The 27,579-nt window shown below is 46.2% G+C and overlaps 1 protein-coding gene across 1 annotated transcript in view; it reads left to right on the top strand.

Moving 5' to 3' along the window:
* RADX (RPA1 related single stranded DNA binding protein, X-linked) overlaps positions 1-27,579 on the top strand; it is a 395,634-nt gene that overhangs the window by 137,154 nt on the left and 230,901 nt on the right. The window lies entirely within an intron of this gene.

Genomic DNA, 27,579 nt, shown 5'->3' with positions numbered 1-27,579 from the left:
TCTCGCTCTGCGGTATCTATGTATTCTGTCATTGTGTCTCGTAATTTGGCTCTGGTCTCTCCCCGCTCCCCCACAGAGGCGAGGTCTCTCTCAAGTGATTTAATGTTGTGTTCCAGTCGGTGTAGGTTCCTCCGAATGTCCCTGAGTATTCCCCCGCCCTTTGAGATACACCATCCCCTAGCTGTGACTTTAAAAGCCTCCCATACAGTTGTAAGATTAGATACCGACTCAACATTTCGCGCAAAGAAGTCTTGGATTTCTTGCTCAATCTCAGTCCTAACGACCGTGTTATGGAGGTGCATGGGGTTAAGATGCCATCTTACATAGGGAGCTTGGTCTACCGGGGCTTGCATAACTAATAAAACAGGAGAGTGGTCTGAGTATGTGCGGGCCAGGTGTGTCACTGTTATCATCCAGTGTGCCATACCCACGGATACGAACAAGTAGTCCAACCTGGACCATGTTGAATGGACTGCAGAGTAATTTGTACCCTCTCTCTGTGTAGGATGTTTATAGTGCCATGCGTCGAGAAGGTAATTTGTATCTACCAGATCTTTTAAGTCTTTGTGTGTTCGTGTAGTGTAGAGGAGTGGCCTGGGATCTATCCATCTGTGGACACACTGCCCTGTTAAAGTCCCCTCCCCAGATTAAGTAAGTGGTACCAGGCGTCTGGATCTTGCTCTACAACATGTTTAGGGTTTGTGGATCGTCGGTGTTTGGGGCATAATAATTAGCAATCGTAACATCATGTCAGGCCAGGCCCCCCTGACTAAGCAATACCTCCCCTGTGAATCAGTCTCCGACCCCCCCCAACCACCAAGGCCACATTGCGTCTAATGAGAATGGCCACTCCCCTAGAATATTTAGAGTATGGCGAAAAACAGCGATGTGATGCCCATCGCATAGCAAATTGGGGTTTGGTCACTGGGTCCAGATGAGTTTCCTGCAATAGGGCTATGTTAATATGGTGTCTCTCTAAGTACTCTATTACCTGCCTTTTCTTCCGAGAGTTATTCAGCCCTCGGAAATTCCATGATAATATATGTTGTCTGCTATTGTTATTTGTAGTGTCTGTCATTTCCCCATCTCATATGAAGTAGATTGGTGTGTAAGTCTCAACCGCTGGTGTGCTGAACTACATAGATAATTTCCAGGCTAGGACAGCTTCCCCCCTCCCACTCCGACATCCCCAACTCGTCGGGCATCATTACCCAACCAATCAAACTTATACCAAAGGCCTAACTAACAATAAAGCTCAATATAAAAGATATGGGGGAATCCCCCTCTCGGGGAAAGTCACTAGGGGCCCACGACTCGCCTTCTCCCCTCCTCTGTCTCACCCACTCACCACTGAGCCTTCATCAGAGACTAGCAGCAGTATACGTGGGATGGAGGTGAGTGTCCAGGCAGACCATTAGTCAGTGTAATATCAAATGCAATACATCACCGTTTTACATAACTTGGCGGTAGAGGGTCGGCTAGAACTAGTCGTGACGATGCAGGTTGGAGTCCCATTCGTCAGGACTGATTCGACGTCGGAGATGGGGACCTGGAACGCTGGCGGTCTCCGGTCTCCATGGAAGATGTCCGGTGGCAATGCTTAAGATATTCTTATGCTTGTTGTGGATTTTGGAAGAGGTTCTGCTTCCCTCGGTGCGTGATGCGTAGTTTCGCTGGGTACATCATTGCGTATGGGATCTCTTGAGCTTGGAGCTTTTACTTGACGGCTGCATACTTGCGTCTCGCCTCTTGCACGGTTTGTGTGAAGTCCGGGAAGAAGGCTAGAGTGGTGTTTTCATAAGGGACCTGCTTCTTCTTCCGGGCTAAGCGTAAGACAGTGTCCCGATCATTGAGGAAGCGGACTATCACCGGGCGCGGTGGTGCTCCGGGAGGCGTGCGCGTGGCCAGGGGTCAATGCGCCCTTTCCACTGTCAGATGGGCAGAAAAGGAATCTCTCCCAAACAGGTCAATAATGAGCCACTCCATTAAGTCCTCCATACGACCCGTGTTGGTCGGCTGAGCCAGGCCAAGAATGCGGACGTTATTCCTTCTTGAGCGGGCCTCCAAATCCTCATTTTTATTGGCTGTGATCTTGAGAAGCTTATCCCCTCATCCTCCAGGTCCGAGATTCTGGTTTTGTCTGTTTGATCCTTTGATTGTGCTGGTATAGTTTGTGCACCACAGAGTCCAATCTAGCATTCATGGTGTCCATTTTAGCGTCTATAGACGTCAAGGTATGTTTCATGCTGAGCAGCAGTGTCTTCCAGTCCTCCTCCTGGTTGTCCGTGGTGTCCGAGTCTGCCTGCTCAGAGGAACCAGTTTTGGGTGCCTTACGTGACTCAAAAGGTATTTTTGTCTGCTTCGTGTCTGTACGCCCCATTGTACCAACTAACTGTATGCAGGGTTCTTCTGAAGAGGATTAGGGTATGCCACCAACACTATTTGTCCGCGACGTGCTGTAAAAGGGCTGTCACTGGTTATTCCCACGCGCTCTCTCCGTGGCGTTCGAGAAGGGCTCTGCAGTTAATTTTGGCTTCTGCACCAGAGGGTGTAGTTATGTCGCTCAATCCAGAGATAGTCATGAGAGGCTAGATTGTAACGTTTCCGTTATCTTACCCTGCCAGCACCCGCCTCACTTTCAGCGGGCAGCCGGGCCTCACGGGGGGCTCCTCCTGGCCGCCGACGTGCTCAGCCCGACTCAGAGGCCCTCCCTGAAGCCGTTCCCAGCACCGGCATGGATAGTTGGCGCCCGCTGCAATCTCCCTCCGTATCTGCTCCCCTCAGGGGTGCGGCGATGCACCTTGACGGATCTCCCGATCACGGCAGCTCCGTCAGCGGCATTCCACACCACAGCCGTTTCCAGGTCGGGCCCACAGTCTCCTGTCCGACGGCGGGCTCCCCTAACTCTCGCCGCGTCTTCCTGCCCCGGGCTCCAGACTCAGCAGCAGGCGCCCGGTCACACAGTCCTCCGCAACTCTATTCACAGCACCAGCTTCAATACAACCTCACCGCTAGAATCAGCTAAAGTTCCAGCAGCAATGCATGTAGATTTGAATCCCTTACTTCACATCAGGATGGGTTTAACGGATACTTTTCCACCCAGCACAGCAGGAGCCTTACTGGTGTGCGGCCATCTCGGTCGCGCGCCACCTAGCGCCCCCAATTTATCCAGAGTCTTGAACAGTCACCAAAGCACTCTAGTAATGCTATCGCTCCAGATAATCCCTCTCCTGCGCCACCAAGAAACAGCAGCATATCAATGTATAACGCTAGGGTATGCTTCAGTTCTGTACGCAATCCCCATTATGATCATTCCTGGCGAGCTCTGCTGGCCAGCGGCTCTACTGTAATGGCAAACAAAAGCGGGGGAAGAGGGCAGCCCTGCCTGGTCCTACTGCCTACTATATAGGATTGAGAGATAGTCTTACGTGTGCGGACCCGTGCCTCCGGGGATGCATATAAGAGTTGGGTCCTTTGTAGGAAGTCCTCCACCAGCCCAGATGTTTCATCATTGCATATAATTAGCCCCATCACAAGCTGTCAAAAGCTTTTTCACATTGATACACACTTCCACTGCATAATCGACCTCAAGATCAGCAGTGTCCATAAGGTAGAGGAGTGTACGACTGCCTATAGCTGTGTTCCTCCCCGGGATAAATCCAGTCTGATCAGAATGAATAAGCTTGGTCCTGTAGGGGAAGAGGTGCGATGCCAGTATCCGTCTCTGTATTTGATAGTCCACGTTTAACATGGATAGGGGACGAAATGCTTGAACATCCTGGGAGGGCCCTCCAGGCTTGAGCAGAGGGACAACAAGTGCCTCCCCCGAGGTGGTTGGCAAATGCCCCACCTCCCGTGCTACAGCATATAGCTCAACCAGTCTGGGGTCAAGTTCCTCAATATAGGTGGGGTAAAAAAAATTCGGGAAACCGTCGGAGCCAGGTATTTTACCTCTCACCACATCCTTGACAGCAACTCGTATCTCCTACAACATAATGGGTCAACCCAGATCTTCAGCATTTCCATGTCAAGATGTGGAAGTTCTGCAGCCCCCAGAAGATCAATAAGAGATACGCGAGATCGGCCGGGGAGGGGGAGGAGGGGGGTGTAAAGGGCAGAGTAATAGTCTACAAAACTCTGATTAATTTCAGTCTGTCTGAACAGCCGTTTACCTTGCGCCGAATCAATTTCTAATATTAAGGAGCTTCCTCTACTGGTGGGGCTGGCAAGCCACTCCCAACAGCGATCGCCCTTTGTCTTGCTCTGTGTGGGCCCTAATCATGTATTCCTTGTGGACAAAGAATCTTCGCTTTTCCTCTTGTCCCACTAATTGTTTTTTAGCATCCAGCACTTGAGGCTGCAGATCACAATTGCTGGAATGAGCCTTCTTTAGGTCGCATAGATTCTGTTCATGAGTCTCCACCTCACAAAGCAGGGTACAACGCATTCTCACTGATTCTGCAATACATCTGCCCGATGCACTGCCTTAAAGGCGTCCCATTCAATAAGGGCTGAGCTGTCGTGTGGGGCTTGTCTGCAAAGTAACTCATAATAGCTTCTCTTATTGTCTGTTTAAACACCGTTATCTTCTAATGTTTCAAAGCGCAGCCACCAATCCCGGAATTCTAGGTCGTTCCTGGTGCAACTTTATTTTCAGCAGCAGTGGATTATGATCAGAGACCATGCGGTAGAGGTATTCTGCATGGCATACCATCACATGGACCCCCGGGGAGCAAACAAAGGCGTTCAGCTGTACATGAAGATCATGCATTCCAGACTAAAAGGAACAGTCTCCAGTAACCAGGTTTAACAGTCTCCAGGAATCCATAAGACCCCACAGTGTTTGCCAGTCATGGAACGTGCAGGCCTGTCGAGCCATAGGGGAATCTCCCAGGGGAGGATGGGATCGATCTATCAAAGGGTCTGACACACAGTTAAAATCCACTCCCATTATTATAGGTTGCCTCAGGTAGATGGCCATTGAGTGAGGTAGTGCCTGGCGGAACCCCCCTTGATCTGAATTTTGGCCATACATTTCCTCTATAATGACTTCCCATCCTGCAAGCCTCCCAGACACCAGGATTTAGCGCCCATTCGGGTCAGTGAGTTCCCCTGTTTTTTGGAACGGGACCGCATGATGATCCAAATTAGGACTCCCCTGGAAGTTGTTATAGATTTGCCCCAGCCCCCTCTTGTGTGATGCTTCTCGCTCTAGGAACGTGATATGAGTTTCCTGTAAGATTGTAATGTGGACCCCACACCTCTTGAGGTATGTATATACTTAACACCTTTTCGGCATATTATTCACCCCCTGATCATTCCAACTGAGCAAGTTCTAGTCTAAGGGAGTTGTCATAATGAAGCCATAGAAGAATATCCTGATGCCGCCCACCAACCTCCCAGGCACATGTCACCCCAGCATGACCTGGTGACAATATCAGGGGCAGAGGCAGTGAAGGATACCCAGCCCACTAACAAAATAACAAGAACTCCCCACCCCCAGGACAAGAAGTGGAGTCCGCCCCATCCAAACCATCAAAGAACCTACTACCATTTGAGCCACATACCATATGCACAGTTAAGAGCTATGTGGAGGGGCTAGCGTGAGTAACTCCCAGCCTCTCTGCATGCCACCCAGGCTAGTGATCAATAAGAAATGTCAAGGCACAGAATTGGCTTACTATGTAATCGTAAAGGAAGCTCTTGTAATTATATTTGGGTACTGCCTTTATTCTTAAAGCTGATCATAAACCTTTAATTGACCTGCCAAACATTAAATGCGGTAGACGTGCTACACCGTGCATGGCCAAGTGACAGTTTACACCGCAGGAGTTCCTTGTATGAGACTCTAGTAGGAGAGTTCCCACAAAATGGGTCTGTTGGTTCAATGTGTGGGTGACTGCCTGTTGGCTCTTACCCCGGGAGGGGAGTTGGGAATTTTGTACTCTATGGTTATGCAGGGCACACTTATTCATAACCCTGTGAAGAACCTCAACGTACTCACTTGGAACATTCAGGGAATGGGGACAGCTTGTAAGTAGCATTTACTTTAACAATACTTGTGCAGGTGTGAGACGCACGTCGCATAAGTTCAGACGACGCACATAGCAGGCGGGAAGGATGTCTGTTTACAAAAGTAATGATGAGGGCAATGCTCTGGCACCACATATTCTGGATTTGCTGGAGGGGCACTAATATGGATCCGTCGTCCAGTGGTCTCCTTTCGGTCCCTGGCAGTGGAAATTGACCCTGAGGGATACTATGTTTTTGTGGAGGAACAACTGGATGGCCATGCGATATTACTGGGGAGTATTTATGTGCTGAATTTAGCACAGCAGGCCTTTTTAGCCTGCCTTACCGTCCTCCTTGCGAAGTGGGAGCATATTCCATGGCTAATTGGGGTGGGCTTCAATGGTGCACTGGACCCTGGGCTGGATTGCTCCCATCCCCCCTCTTACCGACCTCCCCTGTCGTGTCAACCGCAATGGGACTAATGCAAAAACAATAGTTGATGGACAGAATGCAGAACAATGTCATACATTCACCCCAGTATTCTTTGAGGCCCTTGAGCTACCTACTGTTGCTCGAGCAGCCCAAGTGGAATTGCAGCAGCCAACAACAGAACAAGAACTGCTGGTGGCAATGCGGGGGTTAGCCACCCGCAAAACTTCTAGCCTGGATGGTCTATCAGCCGAGTTATACAAGGTCAATGAGGGTATACTGGTTCCTAAATTATTGGACATTTATCAGGTGGCCCTAGAGGAGGGGAAGTTGCCAGAGACACTTAGCGAGTCCCTTATTTCGCTACTAAAACCTGACTAGCATCCGCTCGAGATAACGTCATATTGCCATCTGTCAATGCTATCCATAAACTACAAGGTAACTGAGGAACTTAGGTTGATGGCCGTTAAAACAGTTGAGGAATTTCCAACAGACACCACTGTAGCAAATTCTAACGACCCAACTTTGATAGATGCTACCATATGCACTGGCGAAAATTACCCGGAGAACCAGATAACATCACTAGTCATAACGGTCACCGATCCACCCCAAGTAGCTTTGGAAGAGAACCTGAGGGCTATTACGTGGAATATAGCTTGGATAGCCTCTAAGGTAAACACCCCCATATGGGCTGATTTTATTAAACAGGGTTATGATATAATCTGCTTGCAAGAAACTTGGGACAGGGAAGAAGTACATGTTGAGGGTTACACTTCTTTTAATGTACAGGCTGTGGCATCCCAGGCTGGTAGAGCCAAGGGCGGACTTGTGACCCTAATATCCACCGCACTGACTGAGTTTCGTGTCAGCGATCATGTTGTCCTAGGAGAACACGCTTCCGTTCTGCGTATGGCCCATAGCAGAAGTAGAGATTTAATAGTAGTGAACTTCTATAACAACATTGCGGGGGATAAACGGGGAATGTTTATTTCTGACATAGAGCGGGCCATTGATGTGATCTTATCAAGTACATCCAAACCAGCTGTTATCCTATGGGTAGGAGACTTTAACATCAAAACATGTATTTATGCTCTAAAGGGGGCATGTGGTCACAGGGAGGAGTACTCGGGAAGGGAAACAAGTGTATATAATCATTTCCCGCACAATAACTATGGCAGTGCTTTAAATAACTTACTTGCTAAATATGACCTGGACCTCCTAGAATGCAACAATAATGCGAACAATGTCAGGTGCCCGACATTTCATGGGAGAAACAGCCAATCTTTCATTGATCACATTATGATATCTTGCTCTGTAGCTTATATCAACGTCTGGGTGATTGAACAAACGGTCAGTGACCATAACAGTGTTACCGTTGAACTATTGGGTTGGGGAACCAAAAAGAACACCTATGGTCAACCTATCCAGGACATTGCAGCAGAAAGACCAAATGGGACGAGGGTGAAATGGATTAAAGTTGACCCCACTCAATTTGTTGCCAACGTGATCACAAATTGCTGCAGAGAAGTTGAGTATTGCCTGTCATCGAAACCATGCCCACGAACCTTGTTATCCAACTTCCTAACTATAACAAAAACTATTGAGAAATCCTTGATGCATAAAGCCCGGAAACCAAGGAAGGTCATGGCGGTGTGGTTTGATGGCTATTGTGCCCAGTCACTAAAAAGGCTGAAAACCTCACTTGATGCCACTCCAAGAGACGCTAGTAAGATCAGGGAAGAGCGCCATAACTACAAAACTGCACTCTCCATTAGGAAGAAGGAATTGCAGGATGAGGCTTGGGCGAAATTAGATCTGGCCGCAGATACTAAAGATCATAAACTTTTCTGGGACACTGTAAATAGTCCGTTCTTGAAGAACGACAACATTCCTGAATTAACTTCGCATGTCAGTTGCCAGGCTTGGATAGCACACTTCACAGGGATTTTTAACTCTGATTTTATCTCTGGTTTTATTTCTGTTTCTAATTCGAATGTTTTAACTGACACATCAACCTGTTTTAAATGGGAGAAATTGCTGTTTTCTGTGACATTAAGCGAGGTGATTGACGCAATCGAGAAGAGTAAGGGGGGGAAAGCCCCGGGACCGGATGGGGTCCCTGTGGACTTTTACAAATTTGAGATTACCCTATGGGCCCCCATTTTGACCTGTTACTTTAATGCTGCTATTGAGGACAAGTTACCAACTTCATGGGGTCAATCTATTATAGTGCCGCTTTTTAAAAAGGGCTCTAGGGCAGAAGCACAAAATTATCGCCCAATTTCACTTCTGGACTCATCACTAAAGATCTTGAGTCGTGTACTCTTGGTGAGACTAGAGTCCTGGGCAGAAGATAATAATATTCTTTCGCCCATCCAGTACGGGTTCCGTAGGGGTTTAGGAACTATGGAGCAGTGCGTGAACCTGGAACTTATTATCGGCAAGTACACAAAAGCTAAGGACGGGAACCTGTTCATGTGCTTTGCCGATCTAAGTTCAGCATTTGATTTGGTGGAACACGCACTGCTCTGGCCAACACTACTTGCTACGGGTGCACCGCCTGAAATCATCCACCTCCTCGCCAGAATGTACAGTAGTCTTTCTGGTAAGGTTAGATTTGGAACAGACGGTGAATGTACCCCCTTTTTTAAAATTGGCAGAGGGATCCGACAAGGGTGCGTGCTTGCCCCCCTTTTATTCTCCCTTTTTATAAATCAGGTTGACCAATTTTTACAAGAATCTTATGCTGATGCCCCCATCATCAATGGAAAGCAAATACCCGTCCTTTTATACGCGGACGACGCGGTCCTGATTTCCAGGACCGCGAACGGGCTGCAAAAGTTAATTAATAAGTTCCATACTTTTATTCAGGGCAGAAAGCTCAAAATCAACAAGGGCAAGACAATGACTATGACCTGCGGAAAGAAAATGAAGAAAAACAAGTCATTCTTTCTAGATGGGGATAAACTCGAGGCTGTCCAACATTTCTGCTACTTAGGCATTACTTTTTCAGGAGATGGGAGATGGGTAAACGAGCAATCCTGTGCTGGTCTGAAGATGACTAGAAATGTAAATTGCATCTTCAGATTTGCCTCTAAATTAGGGGGTCGTAGAATCCGAGAAATGATCTCCATCTACAATTCAAGATGTATGTCCGCTGCTCTGTATGGAGCAGGGATATGGGGATATAATCCTCAGATTGCCCTGTCAATCCAGCAGGAGGAAAACAAGTATCTGAATCGATTATTATGCCTCCCTGTTTCTGCCTCAAACGAGATTACTCACAGAGAGTTAGGCATAAATCATGTTACAGATTTGATTGCATTGCGTCCCCTGTCCCTATGGCGGTCCATATGGGCCAAAGAAGAAACCAGGTTACCCAGGAAGTAATTAGGGATTGCATTAAACTCGACCAACACTCGAAAATCCCCTGGCTAAAACACATTCATTCCTGGCATAAGACCCTTTTTGGTCAGGACATTTTTAAAGATACATTAACTGAATCAATTTTAACAAAGCGTGACCTCAAATCCATTTATTTGGACCATGTAAAAGGGACCAGAATGAAGGAGTATGCAATGCAAAGTACGTTTAAATTATACATGGAGTACAACCTCAGCACAGGTCTCCCCCCTTATCTTACATTTGTCAGCATTAATTCCCATCGCTTTGTTTTAGCTCGTCTGAGGCTGGGAATAGTCCACCATTTGGTGGCCTTCCCAACTGTAAAAAAACCTGGGACATGTCTGTGTCCATGTGATGGGAAATCTAAGCAGAGCATCTGCCACTTTTTACTTTTTTGCAATTTTTATACCGGTTTTAGAAAGTTTTATCTGAAGCATTTATTTTTAGAACATAACATGTGCAATACCAGAGCTGCAATGCAACTGTTGTTTGACCTGGCTTCCCCGGATGTGTGTTATCGTGTGGCTATTTATATCCTAAAATGCATCTGGCACAGGAAATCAATCATCATATGACTTTTCCCCCCCTGTTTACCCCCGTCTATCCCTTGGCTGTTACATTTTATGCCACAAATGTGTCTTTATCTATGACTTATCGTTTGAGTTACACTGGTTGTATGTTTATTTATTCATAATCACTTTTATATTTATTCTGCATATTTACACCTGCCGAAAGCACCTTATGGCAATGACTGTCTTTCGGTTTTTTGCATTTTTGCACTGGCGTTTTTGCACAAACCTTTTTTGCAAACAAATTGCTGCTAAAATGTTAAAGTGATCAAACAGACGTTGTACTTTACCTCTAATTCTGCATATTTGCACATGTCAATAGCACGTTATGCACATAATAGGTCTTTCTGATTTTGCACTTTACATTGGCGACTTTTGACTTTTTGCACAAATTTTTTCTACAACAACTGCTGCTAAAACGTATATAGTGATCAAACCTAACTTTGTACTCAAGTGATATACCTTATTGATCTAAATGAGACTTGCATGGATATTGACGTAATTTTTAATTGTTTCATTATGAAACTTACATAAATGATTTGAAACTGTATTTATGTATGTTGCTACATGGTTGTACCTGTACAAACCGAATAAAGCATTTTGAAACGAAAACGAAACAAGGTATTCAGTAAAATCATTGTTGGCTGCCTGATGGAGTATATGTCAACACTGGTGCACACGGACAAGAATGGTTTTATCCCTGGTCGCTCAACCACTCTGAACATATGCAGGCTAACCAGACCTGCCTCTTCCCAGTGTACTTGACCTGCCCGCCACAGCTCCTCATGGTGGGACCCCACCAGGTGAGATGGGAGCCATCCATATTTCCTTACCTCTGCATCTGCATCGACCATGACACCCATGATCTAATGGGCCTCAACCTCAAGAGAGCAGTTTCTTCCTTGAGACTGGAGATGTCCTTTTGGAGCACGTTACCTCTCATGGTGCAGGGCCGAGTTTCACTCTCTAAGATGGTGATGATCCCCTGGCTTTTATACTACTTCCAAAGTCTGCTAGTCAGTATACCAAGATCCACATTCCATGGACTACACAGAATGTTGGGATACTTTATTTGGAAGAAGGCGTGAAGATGAGTCTCACTGAGGAAATTCCATCTACCTGTTGCTCTAGGAGGATTAGGAGCCCCCAACTTCACGCACTATTACCTGGCAGCACAGTTGCAGTAGCCATCGCTCGAGATAACGTCATATTGCCCTCTGTCACTGCTAGCCATAAACTACAAGGTATTCAGTAAAATCATTGCTGGCTGCCTGATGGAGTATATGTCAACACTGGTGCACACGGACAAGAATGGTTTTATCCCTGGTCGCTCAACCACTCTGAACATATGCAGGCTAACCAGACCTGCCTCTTCCCAGTGTACTTGACCTGCCCGCCACAGCTCCTCATGGTGGGACCCCACCAGGTGAGATGGGAGCCATCCATATTTTCTTACCTCTGTATCTGCATCTACCATGACACCCATGATCTAATGGGCCTCAACCTCAAGAGAGCAGTTTCTTCCTTGAGACTGGAGATGTCCTTTTGGAGCACGTTACCTCTCATGGTGCAGGGGCGAGTTTCACGCTCTAAGATGGTGATGATCCCCTGGCTTTTATACTACTTCCAAAGTCTGCTAGTCAGTATACCAAGATCCACATTCCATGGACTACACAGAATGTTGGGATACTTTATTTGGAAGAAGGGGTGAAGATGAGTCTCACTGAGGAAATTCCAACTGCCTGTTGCTCTAGGAGGATTAGGAGCCCCCAACTTCGAGCACTATTACCTGGCAGCACAGTTGCAGTAGCCATCACGTTTGCTGGCAGGTCTGGCCCAACTGTGCTCACACTAGCTACATCGAGCCACTCAAATGATACATGATCTACTGTTACTGTCTGGTAAACTCCCTCTGGGCTCCAAAAGCCTATTGACCATAGGATATGCTAGCTATTCCAGGGGCCTTCATTTGATACCGAAATAGGTGCTATACACTCCGAAAATCCAGGTAAGGTGAACTATTCACGGTGCTGTATTTGTAATCATGCAAAAAAATCTATTGTTTTAAATGATGGGGAGAAAAACAGAAAAGCCTGTGAAGAGAATATTATGAAGGAAAATAAAGAGACCTGCACACCTGACATTTTACTGTACTGCCAATATTGGGCCCCGTCCATATATGTTGAAACATTAATGAGGTAATCATTTTTTAACGTCTATTTTTGCATTAGCTTTTAAAAGGGGAAGATATGTTGTGTATTTAATGCTCTTTGTACTGATTATTGTAGACTTGTTCGTCTGTTAAGAGAGCTAGCAGTGTCAGCTATGTTTCTTGACTATCTTATAGTAAATTACATTTCCTCACCTCATCTTTACATTGGGTTATGGGTCTAGAAAATGGACCATGCGCTATAAATCTCCATGTTAAGTTGGATTGCCTTTCCTTTAGGTGAGTAGTTCTTGAAAAATATTCAAAGGGATCATTTAAGCTCAAGAAAACCTCAGTGTAGATGTCTGAATTATTCTCAGAGCCAGGAGTTCAAACTCCTACAGATAAAAGCAGCATTGGTTTTCATCTACGACGATCCGGATCCACAAGAGAGACTTGTGTGGCTGATCCTGGGGGCAAGAAAGACCACCTTCTTGCCTGAGCTTGATTAGATGACAGCAAGACCACTGAATATTTGAAAATGTTGTTTCTGCTTATATAGATTTCATCACCTTAGTGTCCAGTGTAGGTGTACCTGTTATTGGAATGGATACATATTCCACTTGTCTTACACATGCCAAATGAAATCCACCTCACATGCTCTTTCATAAACCGATCCACTTAATTTTCTATCCCTGACTGCCAGACCTTGCTGCTACGTTCTTTCTACATCTCCAAGTCCTAACTTGATATATGTTACTCTGGGACTAAGGTTCAGAGTCCGCTAGATATAATATATAACGCTTCTGACTGTACTTTTTTCAATAGTGGAAAATGTTCTAGACTTCAGAGGTACATATCAAGCAAGTTGTTTGATCGATCTCAAGCATGAAAAAGATCCTTGGGTTAAAGATGGTTATGGTTCTTGATCTACGATTCTGGCTTTGCAGAAACATGGACCTTACAATAGCGGACATAAGTGAAGCAAACCGTCTCATCACATCTCCGGTTCAAACCTGGGTGTTGCAATTTCAAGTTTAATGAACAATCAATTTACTGAGGGAAATATTTCTTTTTTTGTCCAAGAAAAGGCTGGTGCCAAAAATTGTAATGCATCCCTTTTCTGACTCTCAATTAAACAGCCTTAAAACAAAAGCCAAATATACATAATCACACTACAGAAACTAGTTCCCTAAAGATAGGTAGCAAGAACAAGCCTCTGCCTAGCCAATAAGACTCCCTTTTTAGGTTGAGCCTAGTGCTGCAAGCAAGCGCTGCTCTAGGAGATGACCTTTTGGAATCGGTCTGCACTTTTGAAAACCTTGAGCTTGTGAATGAATCCACCTTGCAGGAGCGAACAGCGGTGCACAAGGGCCCATTTGTTTCTAATTAGCGTGGCCTTATGCGCTTGTTTACATTTGCCTGCTCACGGTCGCTTTCACTTTCTTACCAGTTGTTATTCAAGGCACTGGAAAATGTTTCTAATATGGCGTGATGATAATCTGCACTCTTCCTCTATTTGTGAAATTGGAAGCCCCAGAATCCAGTGCGCTGTTGGAACAAAATGCAAGAATGGTTGGAGATGTCACACTCAGCGTGAGTCCCCTTGGTAGCTATTTACTGCAAGCGCAGCCCGTGTGCATTGATGACAGTAAGAGGCACACACAGTTGTTATAAGGCAGCACAAGATTTGTAGAATCAGTATAATAAGGGAGGAGTGTTAACTCTACAACAAAGTGTGATCGTTAGCTGTACAGGGCTACAGCTTCAAACAACCCAATCCTTACTGTTACTTTTAAATGTCAACAGGAAGTCCGAGCCAGCAGTAACTTACAGCCCCAGGCACCCATATCGGGTTACAATGCTGATGCATTTACTGTGCAAGGGGACTCTGTGCTTTCCCTTGTGGGATACGTCAATGCAAACAAATTGCAATTGGGTGGAACCGCAGAATCCCTGTTCCGTTAATATCAATCAGGCAGGGATGCGGTTTCAAATAGCTCCGAAAGAATATAGGCCGAGGACGGCAACCCCCCAGCCCTGCATTCTTAGCATGATAGAGTAGCCCCTGCCCATCAGCCTGGCAGGGGCTGCAATGTTAAAACACACCCACACTAACAAACTTCCTCCCCCCTCCCCAATTGAATGTACACTGGGGAAGCATGCAGCTCTATGGATCCCTGCAAAGTTAAAGCTATAACCTAAGTGTTGGACTTTGCCCTTTTTGCAGGGTCATCCTTGACATTTTTGCCTTACTCCTGTATTTTTTCTGACCTGTTGTTGGCTATTTTATGACTCTGGGCACTTTACCACTGCTGATCAGTGCTAAAGTGCATATGCTCTCCCTATGGTAAATTGATGTATGGATTAGTGACTCCATGATTGGCTGGTTTGGTTTACTTGTCAGACCCTAGTACAGTGCACTGAGTGTGCCCAGGGCTTATAAAGCCAAACGCTGCTGGTGGGCTTGCAATACGGGTTGTGCCACCCACAGAAGCAGCCTTGTAAAATGTGTCTAAGGTCTGCCATTGCAGAGCCTGTGTTCAGTTTGGTACTGCCATGTTGACTGGGCAAGTGCACCCACTTGCCAGTCCCTAAACCTTCCCTTTTCTTCATATCAGAAACCCCTATGGTGCATTGTAAGTATAAGGTAGGACAAGCCCTGATGTGTGTGGCATGTCCTAATAGTGAATTACAGCCATTTTCGTTTTTCACTATTGCAAGGCTACCTGTTCTCCATAGGCCAGAAGGGGCAGTTAGATTATTACATTTTATAATCCTAACTGACTCAGCGAACATTGTAGAAATTCGAGTTTAGTATGCCTGAACTCAGAATGATAAAATACATCTTTTAGTGATGTTGGTTTTAACATTCTGTGTTTGAAAATACCACTTTTAGAAAGTAGGTATTTTCTTGTCTGACCATCCAGCCTGCCTCTGCGAGGTTGTGTATTCCTTGTCTGGAGTTTGAGTGACAGGGCTGGGGGATTCCAGGAGACTGAATGAGTCAGCCCAGTGGCGAATAGAGAGATCTGCATCTAGATGGGTGGGAGGAGTGGCACCTGGGACCTGAATAGGACTGTGCCCGCCCCCCACAGTGCTGGCTGCACCCCCCTGTGGTGCGTCTGATGTCTTTGCCCTGCACTGTGAAAGAAGAGAAGGAATCATGTCAACAAAGTGCTCCAGGTCTGTGCTTTCCCTCCAAAATGCTGGCTCCACCTCCTGTGGGGCGTCTGATGTTTCTGCCCTGCACTGTGAAAGGAAAGAAGGAGTTTTGTGAACAGAGTGCTCCAGAACTGGTTTGGACTGGGCAAAGGACCCTCTGCCCTCAGAGGACAAAGGATTTTCGGGTATAAATATTGGGACCCTGATCCCAAGAAATTAGATCACTTTTGGACAAACAAGAAGAAACCTCTGCTGAGGAGAGGAACCTGAAGAAAGTGAGGCAAGACTATTCCTAAGCTGAAGTGCTGCTTAGGGGATTGGCCTGCAGTGGTTGCCTTACTTCCAGAGGAGAAAGGAACTTTGTGTACTTTGCTTTCAACTTGTGAAGGATCTCCAAGGGCTTGGAAAAGAGCTTGCCTCCTGATGAAGTCTCAGGGACAACAGACTTCAACCCCCAGCTCCCCAGAGTTCTTTTAGAAGTGCCTGCTGCTGTTTTGGGCCTTCTGAGGGACTGCGTGTTGCAAGGAGCTGGAAGCGCGACGCAACGAAGAGGAAGCGTGTCGGCGCTGCTGCTGTCGTCGCACTTCTGAACAAGGGTGTCGCCGCTGGAGTTGTCGCACTGCACCGCATAGATAGAAGCGTCTCGCAATGAGATGAAGCGTGTCACAGTTGCTGCTGCCTATCGTCGCACTTCTGAATAAGGTGGTCACCGCTGGAGTTGTCGCACTGCACCGCATCGAGAAAAGCGTCTTGCAATGAAGAGGAAGCGTGTCGCTGCTGCCTGCCGTTGCACTTCTGAACAAGAGTGTCGCACAGCTGGAACTGTCGCATTGCACCACATCGAGGAAAGCACCTCGCATCCCCCGAGAAGCGAGCCGCCGTCGGAGCTGCTGCCGTTGCATTTCTGAGCAAGGATGTCGCTGCTATAGTTGTCGCATTGTGCGGAAGCTTCACGCAAACGTCAGAGAAGAGTGTCGCAGCTGAAGCTGTTGCCGACGCACTTCTAAACAAGTGTGTCGCCGCTGCAGCTGACGCATCGAATTGAGACTTCTCACATCATCGGAGAAGCGTGCCGCATCTGGAAGATCTTCACGTCTTTATTTCTTTGCACCAGAACTTTGCCACATTTTCATTGCTGCAACATTACTTGTTTTGGAAGCGCAACGCATCGTAAGGTACATTGACGCAAAGTGTTGCATCTTAGGAACTGAACTGAACTAAGCTAAAACTACCATTTTTAAATATAGTATTGTGGGTTTTTGTCGTTTAATGGTCTTGTGTTAAGTCTATATAAAGAATACTTATTTTGTATATAAACCTTGTGTGGTGTCCATTTGTAGTGTTGTTACTGTATGTGGTCATAAATGCTTTACATTCTGCCTCTGAGATAAACCTCGTGCCAAGCTACCAATGGGGAGAGCAGGGGTTATTTTAGGAGTGTATACCCTTATCCTGACTAGTGGAAAGGGTCCCTATTTGTCACAAGTACCTACCTGTGCCAACTAGAGACCCCCAAATCTAACACTAAGGAACAAATAATGACATTAAAAAAGTAATTCTTTTACAATTGTCCACGATCCGCCAGAAAAGGAACTCTGGTTTACAAATACTGACCGTAAGTACACGTATGCAATTGAACTGTTGTTTTGGGCTCCCAGCCTCCTGTTCCTTTCCCGACCGCAACCCAGCCCCCTGCAGTGTTTTGGTTTGCTAACCCCTCGCTGGCTGGGGAGGAGGAGGGCAGTGATTTGTGAGCTGTTAGTCCTAAATACCCCGGGTACGCTGGGGTCGAGTTTGCCTAAACTACAACAAAACACACCAGCATTGGCATAGCCCAGTGGTTCCCAAACTTTTTTGACCTGTGGCTCCCTTGACCTAATTGGCAGTTGGCCGTGGCTCCCCGCCATTTTTTTACCGGCGCACCGCGGCGCACACTTTGGGAACCACTGGTGTACATGAAGAATCAAGCCTAGACGTGATGAAGGATTCAGAGTAGCCATCACCATTTAAAACTATATTTGCAATCACAAAGATCTTATAAAGTACATCGCAATGCATACAACACCATCATCGAGTAGCTGAGGGTGCCCGCAGTGAGTTATGTGACTGTGTGTGCCTCAGCTGAGGCTTGCCCAATGAATGCCCAGTGCCTGTCAGTGTTCGCGAGTCAGCTGACTTTATTGATTTAGTATTACCTTTTCTATTTAACTGTGCAGGTCTGCAAATGTGCACAGGACTATAATAAAATACTTCCTCAAAGACTTGTTTAATATCATGATTGCACATTTGTATAACAGTACGATCTTACAAGGGCATTAGTTTAGTGCACCTCAATTTCTGGTTCTTCGGAGCAGTTTAAAGATCATCTTGTAGTTTCTTATTGCTCAGACGGCTGTAATTTTTGATATTTATATGTTTGCCTAGTTTTCTTCATTGCTTGATTTTGATTGGGTGAAAGTGTCTCTCATAGTCGTTCAAATGTCACTCATAATTACAATGAAATCATGAAAATGTCACACATAACCTGAAACCTTGGCATCTATGTAAAATGCACACCTGACATTAGCTGTAATCACAGAGCCCCCGCCCTGGCCGGCCTTATCTGCACAGACAATGGGAGTCCAGTAATTAGCAGCTCGTTACTGAGGCAGCAGGAGCAGGCAAGGCGCTGGGGCTGATGAGCACAGCCCTGGAGCCATTCAGATGCAGAGGGCGAGGGCTGGGATCAATTGACCTGGCAGCACAAAGGAGGGGGAGGACTTGTGGCTGCAGTTTTCATGACCCACATCCTGCACGGCGTCGCGGCGCCCCTGGCTTCTCATCACGGCGCACCAGGGCGCCGCGGCGCACACTTTGGGAACCACGGGCATAGCCAATAGGTCTCGCTTTTGGGACCTTATCAGTATTTAGTTCTGCAGCACAATATCCTTGGTGCAACATCAACTGTTGCATGGCTAAACACTTCTAAGGTCCCAAAGGCGAGACCTATTGGCTTTGCCAATGCTTGTTGGCTTTGCCAATGCAGGGATATTGGCTTTTCCAATGCTTTTTGCCAATGCTATCTAGCATTGGCAAACATTTTAAAGAACTGGTTATTGATAAACATGAACCACAGCTTCAAAAAACAAAGGGAAAGTGTCATGATGTATAAAAGTGCATGTGCACTTGTGCCATGGTGCTACAGCGGCCCCAGCGTCAACACGCATGAGCAAAATAGCATCATGACGCAGCAGCCATTTTGTTTTTACCATATCAAGAGGGCAGATGCACATTCTTGAAAGGGTAGATTTAAAATACACAAGTGTGTCAAACCTATTTTTTTTAAAGAAAGGAGTGATCGAGCAGCTAATTGTAGCTGATGTGCCATCTATAAAAGAACAAGCATTTACAATGCAACGGTTTCGCCTTTGGAAAAGTTAGAGCTATTGGCATTGTAAATGACACAATTTTTATGTATGTGTTGGTTTTGAAAACAGATAAATAAATGGCATTGTCATTTACATTGCGAATAGCTTAATCTCTCGCAAATGTGAGACCTATTGTACCCTACGGACGAGCTCAGCAGACAGCAATTACTACCACACACACACACACACACACCCAGAGCCACACACACACACACCCAGAGCCAGCCACACACACACACACCCAGAGCCACACACACACACACACCCAGAGCCACACACACACACACACACCCAGAGCCACACACACCCACCCAGAGCCACACCCACACACCCACCCAGAGCCACACACACACACACACCCCCAGAGCGCCACACACACACACACACACACCCAGAGCCACACACACACCCAGAGCCACACACACACCCAGAGCCACACACACACACACACACACACACACAGAGCCACACACACACACAGAGCCACACACACACACTCTCCCCGTGCCTAACAAAAGAAGCCCCCACCGCTTCATGGCACTCTACACTCTCTCTCTTGTATCAACTGGTGGTGCACTTTGGCCATAGAGCCTACTGTTCAGTGAACCAAATAACTACCTTCTGTGGGCACAGGCCCAGTAACACATTGTCCACTGAGGCAAACACGTCTCTAACACCTGTATGGTGGTGGTGGCACGTTCGTCACTGTCCTGTACCGATGACTATCCCTCACTCCATGAAACAGTGCCCACTGTCCTGGTTCATCAGTGCCCGCTGCCCCTGTGTATACTCTCCGGGTATATGTTGCTCCCTGTAGCGCTGTACACACACTTGCCTCCCTCTTTCTAATACTCCAGTTTAACCCTGTCCTGGTACGTCAATTTAGTGAACTCTGTGCCCGAACTCATCTGACAGCGGCTCCTTACTGTAGTGAGGGTGGGGGCGTCCGTGTGGCTGTGCCCCCTGCTACTTCCCGTCCGTGCATCCGCGGTCGGTCTCAGGTCCCTTCCATCCGGCTCCCACCAGAGTCCAGAGAGACGAGGGTGACGTCAGTGGCATGAAGCTCCAGAGAGGGCGGGGCTAGGAAGCCTGGGAGCGCCGGTGAGGGCGGGCCTGCAGACATCTGAGCACCCAGAGGGCAGGAACTCCTGGGAAAGCGTTCATCGGGCGACCTGCTTAGAATCACCTATATCAGTTTCTCATACACCACAATGTCACATTGGTCACAGATGTCAGCCCTTTCATTGCCCATCACAACCTGCTCATCAAAGTAAATTCTCCACATTGCCACTAGTGATAGCTCTTGAAACCGATACCAAAGAGCAGGCATCCCCCCAAGGTACATCGGTGTGTAGCAGGACAGCTCCGCCGAGGCCGGGAAGTACAGACTACACGACCACACAATGCTCGACCTCTCTAACGAATGCCAGAGGAAGTCCCAATCGTGAGCCGTATGTGCTGTGGTGCCACATGCTACGAAATGAGAATTAAATCAGGCTTGTAAGGTACGGGGGCACAGCTGTGGAATGGCAATGACAAAGCAAGTTATTACGTTTTCCTTGCATAGTCTTCAGACAATGCCCTCTTTATTCACATGCCCCCGCCGAAGGAATACAGCCACAAAGAATGCCCATAATCTTGCCAACGACACTCTGCCAAGAACCCTGTCCCCTGCCAAGGCTGGCTGAGAAATCCCGCTGACTGTCTAGGCCGACAGAGGGAGGTGGCCTCCAATGTAAGGCAAAGGACACGGAACAGGAGCCTGCAGGAGAACAGCTTCTCAGCTTCCCTCCTAATGAGGGAATCCACAAGTCCTGCCACCCACTAAAGAGGGCGAAGCACCACGCTCAAGACGGGGACAGCTGCAGCGCAAGGCTTCATGGAACACGAGGATGTAGCGCAACGACCCGAGCTGCCGACTTTGGAACTGGGGAACCAGGTGCAAGTCTCGGCGTTAGCTCAACATCCTGTGATTCAGGGCAAATCAATTAATCTCACCGTGCCTACAAAAATTATATATACATGTCCTAATATAACCAATACTCATGAAAAGCGCACGGTCTTCTGGTCGAGTTCACGCTATATATATAAAAAAGAAATGTAAACCCGAGACCCGCCATTTTTTTAGCTGACGCACACACTTCCGAACATGAAGACCATAGCACGAATACCCTAGCATGAGCAGCGTAAGTGACATCACGCCCATCTGACCACTCATTAACTCACAGGGTTGGGGGACGGACAGCGGGATACAACCATGCGGGACCAGGACGATCAATAAATCAAAGAAAAATATTTTGGGAAAAAATAATTAAAATTTTGAATAAATTATTTTGAAGCACAACGTGACTAGGTAAAGCCTACCTTCTACCCAAATAACCATGCCCGTGTAAGAGAGACTACACCGCTGCACGCATCAGTGCAAGATCCGCCTGCATTTCAGTGACTAGTTTTGATGCTTTAGAAAATCCGTGTAAAATGAGCATCCTTGTCCACAGCATTCCATGTCTAGGAGTTTTTTAAAGCGCTCCTACAGCCCTTCTTCCACTGTCACTAAATGTCCGTGATAGAAGAACCCTGGTGTGAAAAATCACTAACACGGTATCATGGTAACAGGATCTCCCGCATAAAAGCAGTAGCCCAGCATGATAGGCTGCTGGATTTGTAGAACTCACAACAGGAATCTAGTAATGATACTTTGACACCTGGTGGATTACCAGAAAATCAGTCGCTCTTCCTTCCTATTATTAGAACAGAAATAAACTGAAAGTTCTCTATGCTGTTTTGTGTTGTCTAGTGCGGTGCTCTGCTATGCCACGGTATGCTATGTCTTAATTTGTGTTAAATTGTACGTTATGTGCCATGTTATGTGCCATGTTGTTTTGTTTTTTATGTAATGCTTTGTTTTGTGACGTGCACAATGTATGTGTTCTGTAATGTTATGATATGTTATGTTATGGTACTCTAAACTATTTCTCGTTAGTAGGCAGATTTTATTACCCCAACAAAACAAGCGAAGGAAAGAGGATTAGGGAAATGGAGTCCTCATAATTTGAGGGGAAAAAAACTCTTTACCCCAGATAATCCCATGACATTCCTAGAATGTGTCTACTGTTATCTTTGTGTAGCACTATCTCAAATGGTAGCTTAACTTTTTACAAGCCATACAAAATGTTTTAATTCATCATGTTTAATTACATATACTTAGCAAATAAAGAGATACAGAGTAATTCAAACTAACCACCACTCCAAACACAATGACCTTTTATTTGAAAGGCCCATTTTTTCATATTTAAAATAAGGCTCCTGTTGTATAACAAAGGGCTTCATAATATAGAAGGTATCAGTCATATTGAATCCTCCTTCGAAGAAGACATACAGCAGCGAGTAAAAAAAGCAAGTATAAAAGTCAAGTTAAAGGGCAATTCTAAGAGAATGAAAAAGCTTTTACCATTGGTTCCATTAGTCAAATGTACATATAGATTATTTACAGAATGTTACAACAATTCGTGACATTACATGTTAAATTGATTTTAAATATTCCTTAGTAATACATTACTCAATATGTCTAAATGCTGTTTTTAATTTGAAGCCATTTTCTGTTTAGCAATGGGCTGTTCCCTAAAATATTCCACAGGATGATGAATACAGATGCCACCTCACACTTCAGTGCCAACGCGAGTTCTGTGATATCTGTTGCCATCACACAGGCTGAAGAGCTGATATCACATAGTGGCTGTGAAGGTGAGCAGGAAAACTCTGCTGGTGCTTGTGTCAATGTCGGAAGATTATTGGGCAGACCTATCCTTTCCCGTGACCTATAGAGGTAGTTCTAGAAATCTCAATGGAATTTGTGGTATCTAGAATATTACAGGGCACACTGTGGGTAATTGTATCCATTACAGAAAAATATGGAGTATTAGTGAGTTCTGAAATTGATGATTCGATAATCCCTTGGACAAATCTCCCTGAGACTGAGACAATTACCAACACATCTCCCTGGAATTGGGACTAAGATAAAAATACCAAGGCATACTAAGTTTGCAAGCAAGGGAAATGAGTCCCCTGGCTGCAGAACATCTAGCAAAATGCAGCAACGAGCAGGGTTAAGTGTACCCTTCAGGTCTCTAGGCCCTTCTGCCACTGCACCTGCTGTACTACTGATGCCTATTCTCCTTAGTAAAGTTATAAAAAGTATGTTTGACAGGTGCTCCAACTGCTTTGAAGCTGTTCCCCGTCCCCGGGCTCTCGGCGGGCACAGGTCAGTGCTCAGCTGCAGACATGCACAGGGTGGGAATGCTCATCACTGCCCCTGCCTGTACCTTATGGCAGCAGAGAGCTGTGCTCAGGTAGCAATGAATTACAGTGACACACGGAACGCAGCCTTCATTTAGGAGATCACACACAATATGTAAACATTTCTATTAAACACGCTCCTGGAATGTCAACAAAGCTAAGAGCAAAGCAGGTTTTAACTCGCTGTGTTGTAAATGCACATAAAATTATGTAGCGGGGGTCACGCCTTTCCTCATAGTCAAGAAAGGCTCAAGTGTAAACAAAGGGGGAAAACGGCTTTTTCAAGCGCCAGCTGAAAAGCTTCTAACCCTCCTACCAGTCTGCAGTTAGCCTGAACTGCTGTCAGCATTATTTACTACCCGAGCAGAGTATAAAAAACGTTAAACAATGTTTTTTATTGCTCGTGGTACACGCAGTGTTTCAGCTGGGAGTGAATTGGGACATTCTTTAAAACTGTCTGCAGCGCGGTATTCCTCGGCCAGGACACACATGAGCACAGCTTCCCCATGGAAACTGTTTGCTGTTGTAGACTCATAATAAGGGGAAAGGCCTACCAGTGGTCTGAAACCAAATACCTAAAGAAAGGCCTTATCGGAGCCTGGCGTTTTCGCGGGCCTAGGCGTGTAGTGTACCGGCCTGGACGCTTCTGACGGGCACCCCCACTTATCTAATGCAGGCTGGACTATCGACTGAGTACCGCGGAGGGGCTGCCAGTGGAAGTCTCGGGTTTTCACTTGCCTGTGAATAGTGGTCTTGGTGCATTCAAAGGAAATACTCTGGCTGAAGCAATAGACCACTTCAGAGCAACATGCCACAAGCGTTGTATGGTATCACGTCATGAGGCATGCTACTGCGCGTGTGTTTTTTGTGTGTATCTGTGCATCTGAATGTAAGTCAGTGTGGGTCTCTGGTCATGTTTGTGTGTTCTCTTCCTTTATTCTACCACTTTGCAGCCTCCTCGATCGAGGCCCATGCATTATCAAACCTTCTCAAGAAATCAATAAAAGGAATGTGTCAATACGAAATGTGTGCCTGCAGAGCCTTGGGTAGGGATCCCTGGCCCCTCATGCTGTCCCTCTACACAGTTTGGTAGCAAACACACATCCATAATGTTTGGCCCAGTGTGCGCTTGTGCCGCTGCAGCTACTGCACTATTGATAGGTGTGCTTTATGCATCTGTGGGTTCACATCTCTCAATGGCTCTGTGTTAAGGCCTGTTTGGGTTGCTGTCTCTCTTCGTGTTTGGGTCAGAATGTGCAAATCTGCACATTCAATGTCTGTTTTGTGTCATAATAAGGGTGTTTGTTGTATCTTGTGTGGTGCTTAGCAGCATTCTGTGCCACAAGTTCATAAACATTAACAGGAATTGATCAAATAATTCATTAATGCATGTTTGTCTGTGTGTGATTGTCAGGTGTGTGAATATATGTGCGTTTATGCATGCGTGTTTATGTGCACATGTGCCTTATTTGGATTTATGTTTGTATTCATCTGTGTATTTGTCGATGTTGTGTCGATCTGTGTGTGCGCGCGCCTTGAAAGAGTATTTGCGTGTTTCCGCTCATTGGCGCTTGTGCAGTATGAGTTTGTGTGGGTTTGGTTGTTTGCGTGGGTCTCTGCGAGTTTTAGGTGCTGGTGCGTTTTCGAGTCTGGTGATTGATTAAGTAAGTGAGCGTTCACACGCATTGCTTGGAGAGCGGGGCATTGCCGCCTTTCCTCTCCCGACGTTTGCCTGGTTCGATCAGGCGGTGGCCGCACAGGTACTGAGCTTCCCGAGTGCTGAGTGAGGTCAAAGGTCAGTCTGCTCGGTTTCCTGCACAGCAGGGCCTGGCTTCGGGCTCTTTTGATCGCCCTCCCTCTCCATGTGCCGCGGCTCTGATTAGAGGCTGATCCGGGGCTCGTCTTTGATCAGCGGGCCTGGCAGCCTGCAGGTGCCACGGGTCACCACATTAGAGAGCAGCAGCTTTAATCTGCGCAGCTCACGTAAATTATCTGCGTTACCCACGCCATTCACAAAAAGCGTGCGAGTGGCCACTCTGCCTGGACCTTATGTTTTTTTACGTCGTTTAGCACTCCCGGGTAATGTTAAATCCAACACTTGGTTAAAATGTTTTATTGATGAGTACTTTGACTTTCTGCATATTTTTATTACAAAGGGCTATAGTTAAATATTCTAGATTTCCAAGAACATCTTTCAGGGCAGTTACTTTTCTATACTTCCTTAGTAGTGGCGTTTTTCCGAAGCACAAGCCGAGCAACCTCGCAAAATGCATTTGAGGACACATACAATTGTACCAGAAGTTGTAACATAAACAGGGGCACGGCGGCAGCCACCTTACCGTTCTGCTCCTTGACGCTGCTGGTGTGGTTGGATTCCGCCCGGGATCCAAGTAGCCAATAAAACAAGGTCATTTTGGGATTTGGGGGCTGTTTTTCGTGCTCTCTCCTTCCCATTGGCTGGAAGGTAACATTCCAGCCAATGGGAAGAGGAGAGGGCGGGACTTAAAAAAAGACCCAGAAACGCCCCCGAATCGCGTTGTGACGGGGAAAGAGTGATTGACAAACAATCTCTTCCAATGGCTAGCCCCAATTTATGGAGCTAGCCAATGGAAGAGAGAGGCGGGACAAAGCCCCACACTGTACATCAAAAGATTTTGCCTGCGCGAGCACTGCTGTGCAGTGCTGCGGCCAGGCGAAACCTAAAAAGCGAGTGGCGGGTGGGGTAAATGCCAGCAAGCGGCAAGGGAGCAACTATGGAGCTGTATAGGGAGTATTTAAGTAAATAAAAAAAAAAATCAAAGTTGAACATGACGGGGTGGGGGAGGAGAAAGCAACAAATGGAATGTGGAGCAACAAATAGAACATGGCAGTGATAAAAAGGTATGTGAGGAGAGAAGGAAAAAGATAACCCTTGCGCCACTTGGAGTACAGAAAGGAAAAGTAGTTACTGGTTGTGAAGCTGCGGAAGGACGCAAGACCTCCAATCAAACAAAAAGACGGTAAAGAAGCTACGCTCCAGGGAAAGACAAACCCAAGATGAAGGAACGAGGTTGAATAAGATGTAAGCAAATGAGATTGAGAAAAAGCCAACAAATGGTAAGCAATGGGCTGACCAATTCCCACTGTTGGTCACAAAAAGTATCTGACAAACGGACTGCTAAAAGCTGTGTGTAGGCAAGATCTAAAAAATGAAGTTGGTGAGCATCGATGGAGTGAAAAGGCTGTCTTCTAAAAAAAAAATCATGGGAAAGATTTGTTTCAGCGCCTCATCATAGACCTGACAAATCCGAAATAAGGAATTGTGATATTGTCCTCTGGGGAAAAGTGAAGAGGCAGAACCATTCAATGACTTTTGCTACGTGTTTAGGATCGCGAAGTGCATTAAGGTTTGGTATTTAAGCAACTCCCATATGCACTCTGAAAACGAGTTTAGAACATTTCCTTGTGAGGGTATTCTCTGAACTGTGTGCTTTCCAAGTCTATACTTGAAAAGTAAGTAGAGGCTGTTTTCCCTTTCCTGCTTGAAGGAGTCGAGCTCTTGTCATCGTCTGATGGATGGTCCGTTCACAAGCCCTGTAAATTGAAAAGCTAACTCTGCAAAGTGCCAATGTCAGACAAATTCTACAATGTAAGTAACTCAATCATTTAGTGTAACTGGTTGAGATCGTGTTCTATTACGGCCCGACACGAGGGTGAAATTAATTGTAAAGTCTTCGTAAATTGCATTTGCTGAGGAAAAATGCGTGTCTGGAAATGTATGATTAAAACTGTTGTTGCTTTAAAAAACCCTAAATGAACAGTACGATTGGTGAATAATACGAAACAAATATTAACACACGTGCCAGTGGATATGTAGTCGAGGACAGCACACAGAAAATAATTCGAAATATAAATAGTGAAAAGGGGAAGCTGAACCAATTGTGAAATTGCAAAAAAAAGCATACAGGGTGGGGTGGATATGGGAACTGTTAACCCCGTACCAAAACAATTAATTAAGAATTTACGAACTGAGAGATGGGACAGCTACACGCCTTAAACATTTGATGGGCCACAAAGAAGCTGGTAGCTGCTTGCTCTTTTTTCAGAATTTATTTTTTAAACCCCTGCCAACCTTCTTGCCCTTGGGCGAGGCGAGGGGTGTGAGAGA

The sequence above is a fragment of the Lissotriton helveticus genome, chromosome 4_1 (assembly GCF_964261635.1).
Source record: "Lissotriton helveticus chromosome 4_1, aLisHel1.1, whole genome shotgun sequence".
Taxonomy (NCBI): Eukaryota; Metazoa; Chordata; class Amphibia; order Caudata; family Salamandridae; genus Lissotriton; species Lissotriton helveticus.
This window is presented reverse-complemented; position numbering and strand designations above follow the sequence as displayed.